The sequence below is a fragment of the Pinus tabuliformis genome, chromosome 9 (genome assembly GCF_031772625.1).
Source record: "Pinus tabuliformis cultivar Carrire ecotype Pingquan chromosome 9, CPIR1, whole genome shotgun sequence".
Lineage (NCBI taxonomy): Eukaryota > Viridiplantae > Streptophyta > Pinopsida > Pinales > Pinaceae > Pinus > Pinus tabuliformis.
Window position 1 is genome coordinate 1,576,750,805 of NC_142307.1, and position 16,639 is coordinate 1,576,767,443.

The window sequence follows — 16,639 nt, forward strand, 5'->3', positions numbered from 1 at the left end:
ATTTTTTTGTTTGGAGATTGCTTGACCAACAAACTACTGCAAGCATGCATACAAGTTTATTCTTGGAATTTGTGCTATTTGAGTGGATGAGTGCTCTTATATTATCCTTGGATTTACCCGTGACTTGTTAGTGCAAGTTATTGCATGAGTTTGATGTGTTAGAGCATTTTTGAGCTTTTATTTTTTTTCAAGATAAACTTCAAAGTTCACATATGTGTTTGGTGCTTGTATTTTGTTGACTTTCAAAGACTTGGTTGAGCTTTGAACCACCTAAGGAATATCAATTTCTTCTAGACATGTTTGAGATGCTTTTAAGGTTTCTATTTTGGGTTTCAAGATATTTTGTATGGTTACTTTGTATTGATCCATTCCTAGTATATGAGATGGAATTTTCAAATAGATGGGGATTGATAATTGTCTAGTTCTCCAAATTTATTCTCCCACTTCCATTCTTCACTTTTTGAATCCTTCCCTATCAAAGATTTGAGTGAGTTTGTTATTGAGTGTCGGAATTGTTCCTATGGTGTTCATGTGACTTTGTCCCTTGGCATTGTGAGAGCAAGGTACTTGCATGGTGATTCTACGTTCCCTTGAGTTTTGATGGTGTCAATATGATATTCCAATCTTTATATTTATGAATTTGAAAAAAATGTAATACACTTGAAGCTAGATGCCCGTTCACAATTTTTTGATATTTTACAGCTTATTAACCTTGGCAAGACCAAAATAATGATATGTAATACATTGGATTAAGTCATTTCCTCATCACTTTCACTTCATAGGGGAAGAGATTTAGATCAACCATAACATGCACTTACCCAGGGGTTTGGTTTGTGGGGTCTTGGTTTAGTTTGAGACATGATTTTCCAATTGTGGTTAATGTGAAAAATCCATGATTGCAATAGACTAGAAACTATTCTTCTAATTGATGCAATTTATTTGTCTTCTGTTAATTAATTAATGACAAATAACGAATAACTCACTACTCCAATCTTCACAGATAAAATAAATGTTGTAGAAATAAATCAGGTATTGAGAAATAATGCACACACATAAAATGACTCCAAATTTTGGACTAATGTCTTGGGAAAAAACCCCAAGGGAAAACTAGTGCAACAGATGAGGGTTTATATTTTATTATCTTCAACAAATTAGAGAGTACATAGATTTGCTCTCTAGAAAATTTACTCCACCACTCCCACTGGCAGATCGACCTGGAAACCCTCTGTTTCCCTTGCAAAATCAAACTTGGCCTCCTCTAGTAAATGTGCACAAAAAATGTTGTTGCAGGAATACACATCCGCCAGAAACTGAGAACTATTGATCTTGCACTCTCATTAGGCAACCCACTCTATCCTCTAGATCTAATCCGATAATTGGAAAACAAGATTTGCTACCTACTGGTGGACTCGACCTTTGCAAATTTAAGTGGAAACCTCCATAGGAAGCCCTCTCTCCAATTTCTGCTGATCCTCTCACTGATGCTCTGTTGGCTCGAACTCTTCCTTCATTGAATGCTGCGCATTGGGAAATTTGCACTGTCTTGCTCTCTTGCTCCTTTGGTGCGTCTTCTCCAAGCCCCATTGACTCTCTTATAGTCTCTCGTTGGAGCACCAACGACCAAGATCTAATCGTGATCAATGGCTAAGATCAACTTAGACTTGATCCAAGTCACTTTTGGAAGTCTCTAGCGCATAAGTCGATCTCCTTAATTAATATACTTTAATTAACCAATTTTCCTAAGTTAGACTCAGGAAAGTTTAATTATCTGATCAATTAATTTAATTAAGGTGTTTCAAAGTCATATCTCGCGAAACATTTTTTTGGGTATTGGAGATCTCATGTTCCTTAGTCTCTCTGACACCTTAGAGATTAGAACACCTATTGGATGCTACCAAAAATATAACGCTCCCTCTTAACGAGGAAGGTGTTATCTCTCCCCAACATATTCCTCCATTCTATATTGAGAAAAAGAACATCTGGTAGCTGGACTAATCATGCCAGTGTTGTCTGACATCTGTGATGCAACTAGCTCTCACTGTCCACCATACTACTGCGCATACTCTGATCTACTTGACACTACTGTTGCTATTGCTGTCTTGCTAATCCTGCATTGCTATTGTAGTGAGACTAATCTCCTGATCAGATGATATGATCCATAATTGATGATGATGATTCAATCTCAACCCCTCTCTATTTATAGATTCCTCCATGGGCTTCAAGATGTGAGGGGTTGTGCGTGTAAACCCTAGTTCTGGGTTCTTTTGCCCTAAATTAGGAAAAATTGGGTTTTTACTCCTTCATCAAGACTATAGCCCACGGGGTTGGATAGGCTACTTCGTCTCTTATTGACCTTCAATTTGAAGAGAACATTATAGGATCCCTCGAAGATTATGCGATAAGGACCCTTCATTCTAGGCTAGTCTCTAGACGACCTTTGGGTGCATTAGAGTTATCAAGGACTTGAAGGAGACACTTCCCTCTCTCTTCTGGCTTTGAACTTAGCTGTAGTAGAATTTGACATGTTCTCTCGAATGGTGTTCTCACTATTGTATTATATAACAAAAGCAAATTATGAAATTATCCTCCCTATTTGGTTGTTATTGATTCAAGTTGATATTCTAGAGGTATTTGACTTGTGGAGGTTTGTTGTGGGGCTCATGGGGTGCAACAACGCCCTTGTGACCTTCGTCACTATATGGTGGGTCGAGGGTTGTAAGATAATATAAGATAAGATAATAATATCAATGTCCAACAATTTACAAATGACTACAAAAGTAGGTTAATGGGACTGTAGAAGAGTACAATCAACAATGTTTAAGTGCAAGTGAAACTCCTAGAGAATGTTGAAAATAACATAAAGAGAAAAAATAAGCAACAATGTTGTTGTGACATGCATATAAAACTTTGTGGCACGATACAAAATTATCAATAGCTTACCAAGAAAGAATGAGTGAGTTAGGAAGACTTGGTGATGGAGCTAAATATTTCAAAGACTCCTGAGTCTAATGATTGATGGCAAGGGAGGCAAATTGGGCACTGGTTCACTGAGGAAGTCCCTTGGAACCTATAGTAGGTATGATTGTATGATCTTGGGGTGATGTGGGAGTGAGAGATACTTCTAGCATTTGAGGCGTATAATCTCATTTTTATAAATTCTAATCTCATTGCATGCAATTTCCATTTGTTCCCCATGGTATGAAATTTATTCCTTAGTCGATTTGGGGCTCATTTAGTGCCTTTGGATATTTAAGCCCGTTTCGAGCAATTTCCATGTGTTCCCACTTATCATTATGAGGGAAAATATTTGTGGACCATCAACAACTTGCCAAATTCCAATACCCCTCATATCAAATTCATGGGTGAAAATCTTCAAAGACCACATCATGTATGGTTCAAAACTTCTTGTAAGGATGATCACACCTCCATACAATACCAAGATAGGTGGATTAGATCTATCAAGATCACAAAGATAAAAATATGTGCCATTCTCATCCATCCTGAAATACCAAGTACACAGTGTAAGCAATTGCCCACATAGGGTCTCGAACAAATTGATAACATGGTTGTCATGCCCATGTGCCTCAAAATCTTTGGCCATTGAGGTAAAACCCTTAGTAAGGTCAACTCTCAATTTTCAATAGAATCCTTTGGTATCTGGAGCAAGAACCTCATCATTGTCAACTCCCTCTTTTTGAGGGAATCCAACAACCCTTTTCTTGCACTTGTTAATTTCCCCATTTGCTACAACCTTGCTATTAATCATTGATTCCAGAATAGGTTTTAAACCTTTTTCCATGGTATCTTGTTAAAATTGGCAACTAAGGACAAACTCCATGTGGGTCATCTTATTAATGACAACTGATATTTTTCTTGGACTCCTCTCATCGAGAGGTGTAGGGTTGATCTAAAGATCATCTGATTCCGATAAGTATTCATGGAGATATGATTTTATTTGTGTTATGGGACAATTCGTCAAGGTTGCTCGCAACTAATCTGCCCCCTCTTGGGCTCCACGTTTTACCATAAAAGGAGGAGGTCTTCAAGTCATTTAAACACTCACTTCTCCTAAGTTCTCTCTCCACTTGTTTGGGTTTAGTTGCTAGAGAGGTCAAGAGGGAGAAGCCATAGACGCAATGAAGAAAGGGTTCTATGTGCCCTAGACGCAGTTCAAGAACGCAACCCTAGCCGCAGTAAAAGGGAGCTCAAGTATGCACCCAAAAGGAGCCCTAACAGCTGTCTAAAGGAGGCCCTAATACATAGCCAAAAGGAGCCCTAACAACTGTCTAAAAGAGGCTCTAATATGCAGCCAAAAGGAGCCTTAACAACTGTCTAAAGGAGGCCCTAATACGCAGCGAAGGAGGAGCCCTATATGCAGCCAAGTGGAGGCCCTAATCCGCAGATCTAAGGAGCCCTATACACAGCCAAGTGGAGGCCCTAATCCACAACAAAGAAGGGAGATCTACCCACTGTTTAGGGGAACTTCTACACGCAGCAAGGTAGCCCTAATCCGCAGACATGAGGAAGCCTTAAAGGAGCCTTAGTTGCATATCTATGGAAGGGTTAAACGTGCCCTAGACGCAGTCTATACATGGCTGAATGCAGGCTGAAACACAGTCACCTTAACACTATTCTAGGTTGCATTTGTGGAGGGTTTCATGTGCCCTTAGACTGTTGTGAGAAGGGAACTTAATGGTTCCTTATATGCAGTCTCATGACTGCCCTAGCCACAGGAAAAGAGAAGGTTACAATAGTTCATTAGTGGGACGATTTGGGAGGTCTACTATATCAAGGAGGACTGTTATGATTAAGTGTGGAGGGAAGCAACTCATTGGAGGACAACCACAGTCATTAAGAGTAATTCTGGGCCAGCTTAGATGGGCTATTAGGGACTGTGGTCAGTACCCTAATCAGTGCTTGAATTGCAACATTACAACATGTTTAAGAGTTGACATTTCTATAGACTAAATGTTGCTGCGTTAATAATGATTGGATTCTATCTGGGATACGTTTGTTGCTATGTACCAGGCCGTAGGCCATAGCACCATAGCAAGAGTTGTTATGGGCAGTGTATTAGGGTGTGCAACACAAGTGTATCAAGGTGCAGCAGAAGGGGATGCAACATGATAGGCACAGTAAGGTACAATTTGAAGATGCAACACAAGGAGGTGCAGCATGATGATATGGTGCAGCAACATTATGTGTGCAACATGAAGATGAAGAGCAGCAAGATGGGTACAGCATGATGAGGTACAACTCAGCAGTGATGCAGCGTGGTGGAGCTCTGTGATGAGACATGGTATGATGGTGCAACATGAATCGACATTGTGATAGGGTGATGGAATCACATGAGTCCATATCAGTTACCTCATGAGACATCTTCTTAGAGAAGATCTATGTTCTTATCTTGTCAAGTCAAAGTGTTGACTTCTGATGTATATGTACTATCTCTCCCTCTCTCTGCTGAACTATTGAAGAACATATAAGAAGAATTGATCAAGGGTTTCCCAACATTGGGGTTTGTCCTTGGCTAGCGCCACATCTTGTTTCCTCTTGTCTTGGCTTGTCTTTTGCGATTTATGTTTATGTTCTATCTGCGGTTTACTTTAATGCTGATGTGATTGCTAATCTGGAAGAGATATTGAGCTAACTGTGAAAATTGAAATAAATTGCTCTAAGCATAGAACATACCTAAAATTAACACATCTCGACTTGCATGCTCTACATACACCTTCTCAAAGTTGGAAGGCTCATCCAACTTCTTGTTAGATTGTAGAGAAGCCACAAGATTAACACATAATTGATAAAGGATATCAACTTGCACACATTTGGCCAAAGTCCTTAGACTAGCTAGATTATAGTCATTGTTAGTGCGTTGTTGTCCTCCAAATGAGAGTCTACGTTGAAATCTATCATACAATAATTGAAAGAGTGTTTTCCTTCAAATCACGAATAAACAAAACATCATTAAACTCAGGAACCTAACTTGATGGCATCCAAAAGGAATGGAGTGCAATCTTTTCTTAGGATAAGTAGCATCATTGCCCAACTCCACGTTGACTCCTCCCTCTTGCTCTTGAAGCCTACTGAAGAGTTGCCTATCATAATTCATTTATCTTGATGCCCCATTGTCCACATACCATCCAAAACTTGACACAGTTTTAGAAGATAAACAAGTGACCATGAAGAAGGCAATATCATGCTGGGATGATAACTCATCCACTCCTGCTTCAATGATAACTTTGCCTTTTTTCTTCTTTGGACATTGGCTAACACGATGTTCCAATTGGTGATGGCTTTAGCATTTCATTCCACCCAAATCTGTCTTACCTTTGCTTGATTCTTCCTTACCTTTCTTGTATCGATTCATGCTTCCCTCCCTCATCATCCCAATGAGGACTAGTTCTTCTACTTACTGTTGCTGCACTAAACATGACATCTATTTGATTTCTACTTGCAAAAGCTTTTCCCAAAGCTTCTTATATTTAGGTAACTTCTCGTGAGCACAAACACCTTGGACAAAAGTCTTCCAAAATGGAGCAAGTATATTTAAGGCAATGGACACCAACTTCTTATCCTCCACATTTCTTCCTATGCTAGTTAACTGATCTCTCAACTTTGCGACCATGTTCAAGTTACAAGTAGCTCATTATTTTATTTGTGTTACTGATGTGGATAGCTGAAAGCTTTTTTCTCAAGAGCATTTGTCTAGGGACACTAACCAAATTCTCCTACATCAATTTATCAATTGTCTTCTTTATAATGAAATGGGTCAAATGATCCTTCACCAAGTTAACAATAGTTCTCTTTGTTTTGTCCTCTTTAACATTCAAGGCCAACAATTTTGGATTGGTAGGTGCATTGATCTTTTTATCAACATGCTGCCCAACGGTGGCCTCCTTCAAAAGTATTTGCAGTTTACTCTTACAAGGTATAAAATTGGGAGCACTCACCAACTTGTTACAATTTCCTAGACCAAGAGTAGTCATCTTGCAAGCCTATAGGACACCTCATAGAAAATCAACAATGAAAAAAGTAGAACAACCTTTCTAGCGTTCCAACGCTTCTCCCAAGCACACTAAGGTTTCACACCTAACAACTTGTACTAGGTCAAGCACGTCTACCAGGTACAAAACAATTGAAATATCCATCCCTCTTTACCATTAGAGCAATTTCAGTCAAATCAGCTCTGATATGTCAAAATTTCTGAAATGCTCTAAGGCCATGTATAAATTTTGGGAATTTGACTTTTACTGCAAATTCAGAAATTTTACCTCAACCTCGAGGTTCCCTGCATCTATTTCCTATGTGTTTTTAGCCTTAGGACTGAATCTGAAATATATATTTACGACACCAAATATTTTACTCCTCTTCAACCAAATTCACAAGGCAGCTCAAGAAAATAAATACTGAACAAGTATACTTTAATGCAACAAAATTTAAGTCGTTAGGGCATACTTCTCCAGCATATAAGAGATTTAAAATAACTTGTAACAATGGTAAATCTGCTCCTTTAGCTTCTTTATGTTTATTAAATCACTTCACAAAATCTGTTCAATGTTATGTCAAATCATCATGCATAGGCAACACTGCAAACTACTGATGCATCATGAGAACATAAGCTAAAATTCAAATTTGTATTCACCCAAAATTTGGGCAGCTGGTACAAGTCATGTTCTCCAAATCCTATCTAGGGAAACCATAGGAAAACACTAGACACCAACTCCTATCTAGGAATCACTCCCAGCCAAAATTGATTGCTCCACTAAAGATCTCCAGTAGGGTAGCATACACATTGCCAAGTATTCATTGGTGCTTGCACTTACATCCCACAAGTGTGCAAGGTAATCTCCCTTTATCTTCTCCATCTTGGGCACCCCAAGTAGTAATAAGGTTTCCAAATTCCACAAAACAACTCAGTTTTCTTCTCTCATAGGCTACTATATCAAGTGCTCCCATTGCTCCCTTAGGGTTTATCTAAAGCCCTAGCTTCCCTTGTCTTCTTAGGGTAAAACCTTAACCTTAGTCTTAGACTAAAGAGAGCAAATGCAATGAAGAGAAGTAGAATGAAAAGTACTATCACTCTAGCTGTCACTTGAGATAATGAAAAAGCTTTCCCCTCCTTTTTATTTATATGAAAGGTGAGGGACTGAACAATCATAAAGAGGAAAAGGTACATAGCAAGCAACCTAACTAATCACTAGATAGCTATTTTGCAAACAAATGGCATCAAGATAAAATTGGCAAGGGTCTGGAAATCCAAAAAATCATAAAAAATAAAAAAAATATTTGTAAAAATAGGCAAAATTAAGATACCACCAAAATATCAGTAAAAGTTGGCAAATATTGGCTTGGCCAAAATATCACGATTTTGTGATTTTTTTGCGATAAAATCGGGATGTTTGCAACACTGATAGATAGGACATGTGAAGTGATCCAACTCTAAGTGATACATGTCAAGCTTCAAGGCATGCATGTCAATCGAGCAAGGGTCGAAGGCTGGGTTCCCTTCAAGAAGGGTTGAATGCTCCTCCAAAGGCCTCTAATTCTCTAACTCTACCTCCTAATGCATGTGTACCAGTGTTATCACGACCAGACCGAACTGGTCTGAACCAATACCGTTTTGAGGCAAAAACAGGGTTGGACCAGTGACTTGAATAATTTTTGGTTGGTTCAGTAATGGAATTTGCCAATTTGGTACCAAACCGACCTTTTTCACCTATCTAGCCGGTTTGTTACCTGTTCGTTAAAGACGCTTAGAACACAACAAGTGGGGCGTGTTTTTCTTTTTTCTTTTGTTTTGTCTTTGCTGGGCACTAGTCGACAGTAGGTGCTTAATATTCAAGCCTACGGCCCTACTTTTGCTATGCAATTCATGGTAATGTTAAGAAGTAAAAGTGGCATTCTCCTTTATCTTTCATTTTCATCATTTTACTTAAATTTTTAACATTACCACAAAATGATTCAGGATGTTTGAGAGTGGTTCCGACGTCATTGGATTGTTGAGCTCCTCTATCATGATCCTACTAAAAATGTACCCATCACTCAAACAAAATCTTGAATTGACATGCTAAGCATTTTTTATCTTTTTTTAATGCTTAGAGGGTGATATTGATGATGAAGATCCCAATATAGGCAAAGATTTTGATGATATATAGGTATTTGTTGTAGAATGATTTTTTTTGGATGCTAGAGACCATCTAGTTCTTGTTTTTGATGTATTTGGGTTCAAAGATGGATTGCACTCGGTGTTATTTTGGTTACGTGCACACTTACATGCTCTATAAATGAGAACATTCCCTTATTTGTGTATAAATGGTTTGGATTCATATGGATGCACATGAATATATGTGGTTTTCTTTAAAATTTGAATATTTTGTGTTTTTGGTTGACCGGTTTTTTGGTCTGTTTTTTTACCGGTTTTGACCAGTTCCTGATCCAGCGGTTCTACCGGTTCGATGACCAGTCCGGTTCTGATAACATTGATGTGTACCTTTGGTTCTGCCCAACCTACATGGTCATTCCTCAAAACAAGCATCCTCAAGTCCAACTCCAATGCAAGTTTCCATGTAAGCAACCAAGTTTCCCCATGCCATCTAGGGTTCAATGCCCTCATTCAAGATGCCCAATGCTCCTCCAAACGAGTTGTCATACCAAGCAAGCAACCAGTCCTTCCATGTCTATGCTTGATGAAGAATGCCACCAAGCCACTTAGGTCTCCAACCTCCCAAGGATACTCCACATAAGCATCAAGTCAAGATATAGCAATCCATGACAAAGCTATCTCTAATGTGCATGTCCATCATAGTACTATCAAAGGTAGTTAATATACCATGCACCCTCAAGCATGGTGTAAACACTTTTGTAGTGACCCCAAAAGCTAACAAAAACATGGGTTATAAAGTTGTTATATCTCAAGAATATCATTGGAATGGAAGATGATAACTGAGACTTGTTATGAGACAAGGCAAGTCCTTCCAAGCATTAGATGTGGATGAGTGAGTGAGGTGAACCATTTATAGGCTGTACCCACAGAAGAATATTTACAATAAATTCAGCCATTGTTGATGAGGTTAAAGAAGACTTGAATGAGATATCCCACTCAAGCAGAACCACTACATAGAACTGTCAGTACTTGAATCTTGGTACTAAGCATTCTACGTTAGCTTACTGTAGGCATGAAACAGTCAGGAAGTTCACCAAATAACAGTCTCATTAGTTGTTAGCTTGAGGACAATGATGCTGACTCTAGAATGTAACAATAGGTTGCATTTCAAGGTTAGAATTTTTGAAGCTGATTGGATGCTCTTAAGAAACTGTACCAAAGAGGCAAACCGCTTTGATACTTTAATTAAGTTTGGTAAAATTTGTTTAAACTTCATTCTTCTTTGCACTTTTGGACTAAGCCTTGCTGGTATAAACGCAGTTGTCTATAACGTGACTTTTTGAAAGCCTTTCCGGCGGATTTTTCCGGTCGAAATCCGGCAGGAATTATTGGAATCGCAAGTTTGATAGCTAGTTTCTGCACAATGAAAGCGTCCCAGGGGTTTTTCAGGGCGCTGAATCCAAATATGCAGTTAAAAAACCATTTTAACTACAAGAAATCAAGATTTGACCTCAATTCTTCCGCCGGATTCCGTCACCGGAATCTTCAAAAAGTCGCATTATAGACAACTCCGGTATAAACAGCTATGTACTTGTACTATTCAGCAATCATCATCTTTAGATAAGAGAAACAATTGCTTCATGTAGAAGGAATTTTTTTGTCAATAAAGAAAAATTATAATTTTTAACTCTGCAGAAGCTTAGTATATCAGTTATTTTATCTTGATATCATGGTCTCTATTGATGAGACATGCTGATGTTCTTTCATGTTTTTATGCATAGGCCATATGTTCTCCACATCAACAAACAAGGTAAAGAATCTTTGTTGAGCATAGAACATTTTTTCACCTTTATCATAGCTTTCACCGCCTATGGATTTTCTTGGTTATGATGTTCCAGGTTTGGGATTTTTATTTTTTGAAATAAGTACATTGTTTAGTTGTTGGGAATCAAGGATTTGTTTTCTCTTTAGTGGACTTCTTATGATGGTGTTTCCAATGACTTTCAGGGTTTAACCATCATAGCGTTCCATGATGGTAAGATTAACATGGACACGATTAAGGAAGTTCTTAGTGTGGGCCCTACATATTTTATCATGAAGTTCATAGAAAGTGAGTGTAACGAGATATCCTTTCTTAGAATATTTACTGATTTTTATATTGAAGTCCATGGAAATTCACATCTGAAGTCTATGCAAAAATGGTAGTGAATAATAAATGAATTGCTATTGATATAGGTGTTCTTGATATTTTGATGATGTATGGAGCTTTTGCAACATCTCGTGGTTTAGCTATTGCAAGGATATTCCTGCATTTTCTCTTGTTTGGGGGTGCTTCTGGATTTGTTACCTATCTTTATGTGTGAGTATTTATTCATTAATTATATTTTGAACGTCTCATCTGTGCAGTGGTTCTGGTTTATGGCTTTCTCCATGTTATAGTGATGATGAGAAGTCTTTGATTTGAATTTTGGAAACCTCAATGATAAATTTCCTTTGGAATTACAAGTTTGTTTGATAGTTTGATATATAAATATAATTGCAGGAAAGTGCTTGAAGAACGTAGAAAATCCAATTCAGATTCATTCTATTTAAGGATCTATGCCCTTGTTTTGGGAGTTTATGCAGCTGCCAATATTTGTTTTAGTCTTATTCTTCGGATTCCTTCATTCCGCAATCTAACCAACAAGTGTGATGGGTGGTCTCTTATTCAGTTTGTTAAGTGGATGCACCAGGTTTGTTAGTCCAAGTTTTCAAAGCATTTTGGAGAGATGCCCATGTTAATGAACAATCTGAACTTTCCTACAGTCAATACTGACGAATACTAATTTGCAACTTTGGTTTGCTTGATTTTAGGAACGATATTATGTTGGACGTGGTCTGTATGAAAGGACTAGTGACTACTGCAGGTAAGAAACTGACCATGCTGGAAAATGTAGAAATTCCCGCATTAAGGAATTATATTGCCCTTGCATGGGAAATTTTGTACCTGGTTACTTAAAATGTGATTTGGATTTCAAATGACATTTTCTGTTTCAAGAAATTATGAGCTAGATTTCAATTGATTTGTTGGAATGGGGGGTAATAAGCAAAGAATGCCAGAGCTTCTTCTCTTCTATGACCTGCATTTGTTCCCATACAATTTAGTGCGCATATGATTCAAGCTACACTTATTTTTTCATTAGGGACATATCAAAATGAAAGTCTGAATTTCCTCTGTAGATATATTTCCAAATATTCAAAATTTTCCAGTAGTTTGTGTGTTGTATAAACATAAGTATTTTGTAAATCTGGCCTAAGCAGCAAAGTGTGACCTCTAAAAGCTGGATAGTGCTGATATGCAAAATGGACTAATAGATGAATGATCACATAGACAATGCCTATTTTTTTTCAGCTGTTTGACAGTGCTTGTACATATTATTGTACATTAGTTTTCCAAATGCACAAGACTATAGGAGATGCATTTGAACTATTTCACTCTATATAGTGCTACCATAGGCTATTCTTTACCCTTTTTCTTCAAAATAAATGACATTCATACAGTTTACTTGTATGTATTGACTGGTCATGGGGTAAATTGGGATGTGTTCTGACTTTAACCTATTTTTATTTATTATTTATTATATTTTATTATAATTATGTTTATTTTGTTGCCACCAACTTAAGGGATGGTTTGCTCTCAAAGCATATTAAATATGATTCTTCATAATTGAGCTTGTTTCCCTGGGAGCATCATCTTTTCCTATTTGGGTTTATCGTTTTACTTGGCTCTTGATTTGAGTGTTGGCAAGATTCTTTGCAGGGTGTGCATCATTTTCAGAAGTCTTTTGACCTGTTTTTTAAATGTGAAACCTCAATGCTTTTTTGTAACATTCTTTCCTTTCACCGTTGTATGTTCATTTGTGAATCTTTTGCTTTTTTTCAGTAATTGAAATCACTTTTCTCACGATGGGAACTTTCAACCCCATATAATTTATAATGTTGTCAATGCCGGTTAAATTCCATGAATTGCTCTTCAAGGTTGGTGTTATAAGTAGCCAGCTGCATCAACATCAAAACCTAGCACCATATCCATATCCATATCTACTTTGACCTTTTGTCCATCAACCATTGTCGTTATGAGGTCCTTGGTGGGTGCAAAAAATATTTAGTCATTTAGCATCATTGATGTCTTTAGTTACATGTACTAGTGGAAGTGGAATTGTGGGTTTGCTTTGTTGTATTTCCCTGAACCTCGCAACTTGTCAATTTACTACCTAGCATATTATCACAGATCTATTGACTTAAAAACACAATTTGAGTCTTCACAAAACTTGAACAACAGAAGCAAAATGACAACCAATCTTAATCACACATTACACAGAAGTTTTCTGCCCATCAAATAGTTCTTCATTAAAATAAATTTCAGAACCAACTTGGGCTCCCTTACTTGGATAATGGCCCTTTGAGAATATTACATATATAACAATGACCAGGATCTGTTTTAGCTGATCAAGCCTTAGATCTCTCTTTCGATTTGTCCTGGCTGATCTGTATCTCTCTTGCTGTTCCTTGCACTCTTCCTTGAACCCTGCACACTTGGATGACCTCAGATGCCCTTATCTTAATGTCTTGTGCTCACTCAATGTGTTTTCTCCCTTAGCCTAGCCTTTCTTTTAAAATCTTGAGTTATGACCGAATCCACAAACCTAATCTATAGAGTGATTAACGATTGGGATTAGATCTCACCTCGCCTGATATCGACAATTAGGATTTATCTAGTTCACTAAATTACTTAGGATTTGTCTTATAAAAGAAATTACTTTAGTCACTAAATTAATTGCTAAGGTTAAGGGTGTATTAGGTGACTTCTGCACACCCAGACACATAGGCTTATGTAAAACTACCTGCTCGGGCTACAAACATCAATATGCTTCCCTCTTTTCATGGAACCTAGGTCTTGGCTTTCTTGAGATGAGGCACACTGTATTTAATTATAGGCTCTTGTACTTGTTCTTTTCAAGTTGTAGTTTTGTTTTTTGAGACATGTCTTCTCGATTTCTATTTTGTTGGGCGCATGAGATTGAAATTAATGAGTGTAGAAAATTTTGCAGCCCTTCCAGTTTCAAGTTTTTTAGCATATGGTTTAATGGCCTCACCCCAAACAGTTAGCTGATTTAAACTTTATGCAAATTAACTTGAAACTTTTAGGACTGCTCATTTTCGTTTCACTTTGGAGCTGATAAGAAAAATAAAGGACAAGCACACACGGAATTACAGTGATTTTTGGTCTAATATGGCCCTGGAAAAACCCACAAGGGGAAAACCAGTCTTAAGGAGGATTTTATTTGATAATCTCAGAGATATTTTTACACGGAAAAGTTAAATTTAAAGTACTTATCTCTCCCTTTAGAATTCAGACTTTTAGAAAAATATGCAACTGTCCTTGAAACCCTTGCCTCTGTCAGACCTCTGCCTTGGATTTAACACTCAGACAGTCACAAAAATACTGAGTTCTGCTAACTTGGAGACCGTGCCAATTCTCTGCTGTAATTTCTCCACAAAATACTCTGTCAGGCAGTCTGAAATCCCAGAGTTTGCGTACCACAGGCAGCTATCTTCCAGCATAGAAATCTGAGCCAGACTGCTTATTCTCCTGTAGATTTGGCCTGATTATAACCCTCAACTCATGCTGGCAGTCTCCTAAAAAATTGGGCCACTGTGTCCTGAAAACTCACTCCCGTTTTTCCTAGAAATCCACTCTGAAATTTTCGCTAGGGCAGCCTCAGGACCTCGGGTTTGATGCTAACCCTCTCTGCTAGGAAACACAGGTCAAATGGTGACTCTCCTTGTTGTGAGTGATCCTCTCGTTCAGCAAACCTTAGCAATCATTCCTCCCTCTCCTCTTCTTCAGCTCTTCTCAAGTAGAATGAATGAGAGCATCTTCTTCCTTTTCCCTTTATGTCTCTCATTAGAGTAGGAAAACCTAACCCTTTTGATCAAGGGCTGAAATTAAATCTCAGCCCATGAGATCAATGGATGAGACAAGTCCCCCACTAGTCTCCCTCAATTAATGAAGTCTCCTAGTCACCTTTTAATGTATTTGTATGATGTACACTTTTTATCTCATAAAGTCACTATTAAAACATAAAAGTCACTTTAATAATAAAATGTACTTTGTACTTTTCCCATAAAGTCACTTTATGACACAAGTGACATTAATATTAAAATCCATAGTATACAACCCATAAAAAGTAACTTTCCTTCATGGCATTAATATAACTCACAATGTCACATGACAAAAAAGACATTAATTTGTCTTCTTGGGCCAAAAGGATAAATGCACTAGGAAACACCTCCTTGGTACCCTTATTTTCAACAATGATAGTGCAAGTATTACTTTGTCATCTATTTTTGGTGTTGGTTGACGATTTTAGACTTATTGATGAATTTTTGTAAGTTACTAGTTCTATCATTCACTCATCTTATCTTTTAGAGTGTCTAGCAATCCATTCTCTATGCTCATTAGGTACCTTAGATGCTTTTTTCATGTGATTGATACCTCTTATATAGTCATGCCTCTCAATCTTTTCAATAAACTTATCAATTTTGTCCCCATATCATAAATATTTTTTGTCTATTTGTTTCACTAATTATTTTTGAAACTTGGCAACCCTATGCATAATTTACATGGCACTATTGTCCTTGTTGCCTTAAAATCTAGCAGGCCTTGAAATGGGGAACCTATAAGGAAAAAACTAGACTAAAGGACATTAATGAGGTGTGGCCCATTGTCACCACAACCACTACCTCTTGCTCTTTATGGACTTTCACCAATGGGAGGCTTCCCATTAGATAGGTCGCCTAAGGATATTTAATGTTCCTAATTAGGAAAAACAGTGATATGCAAAGAAAAACAACACATACAAAACAAAATTTCAAAACATTCAGTGAATACCCATGTAAAATCCAGAAATGTCAACCAATCTGAGCCATTTTATTAAGTAGTTGGTGCAATAGTACAATAGTGTGAAAGGAGTGCACCTGGGCTTGCCTCAATGGAAAGCTTGACAAGACCTAGGTGATAGAATAGCAAGCCCAGATGATAGAATGAATGGATAAAATTTAATGTATTAGATAAATGTATGAAAGAATTGATATGACGGAATACAATGAGGGCCATGTATATATACCTAGGCGGGATGCTCTTTCATGAAGTTAAAATGTGCCATCCTCATGTTGCCAAAACTCACAAAAGTTCTTAATGCCATGCATTGACTGACCCTTCAATATATATTGGTTCCCTTCTCTTCTTCCAATCACTTGGCCTGTGCTCAAACTGGAATCCCTCAACCTGACAAGTACTTGTCCATTAAGGAGGTACACCGTGTGCCCCTTGTCCTCCATGGTTTAGACTGCTAAAAGATTCTTGTTCAATACATATAAAACGTCTGTCACCTCCATAGCCTTCCCTTAGCTCTATTTGAAACTGGATGTTGCCAATTCCCTCTACTACACACATGGTGTTGTTGCCATCCTTTACATGTAGCTCTGTGT

The 16,639-nt window shown here is 37.7% G+C and overlaps 1 pseudogene across 1 annotated transcript in view; it reads left to right on the forward strand.

The window, feature by feature from the left end:
- LOC149154710 (callose synthase 9-like) overlaps positions 1-16,639 on the forward strand; it is a 241,198-nt pseudogene that overhangs the window by 39,722 nt on the left and 184,837 nt on the right. The window contains exons 13-17 of the transcript XR_016262850.1: positions 10,888-11,004; positions 11,114-11,216; positions 11,342-11,465; positions 11,649-11,838; positions 11,960-12,012. The product of XR_016262850.1 is annotated as a callose synthase 9-like (transcript). The remainder of the gene's footprint in view (positions 1-10,887; positions 11,005-11,113; positions 11,217-11,341; positions 11,466-11,648; positions 11,839-11,959; positions 12,013-16,639) is intronic.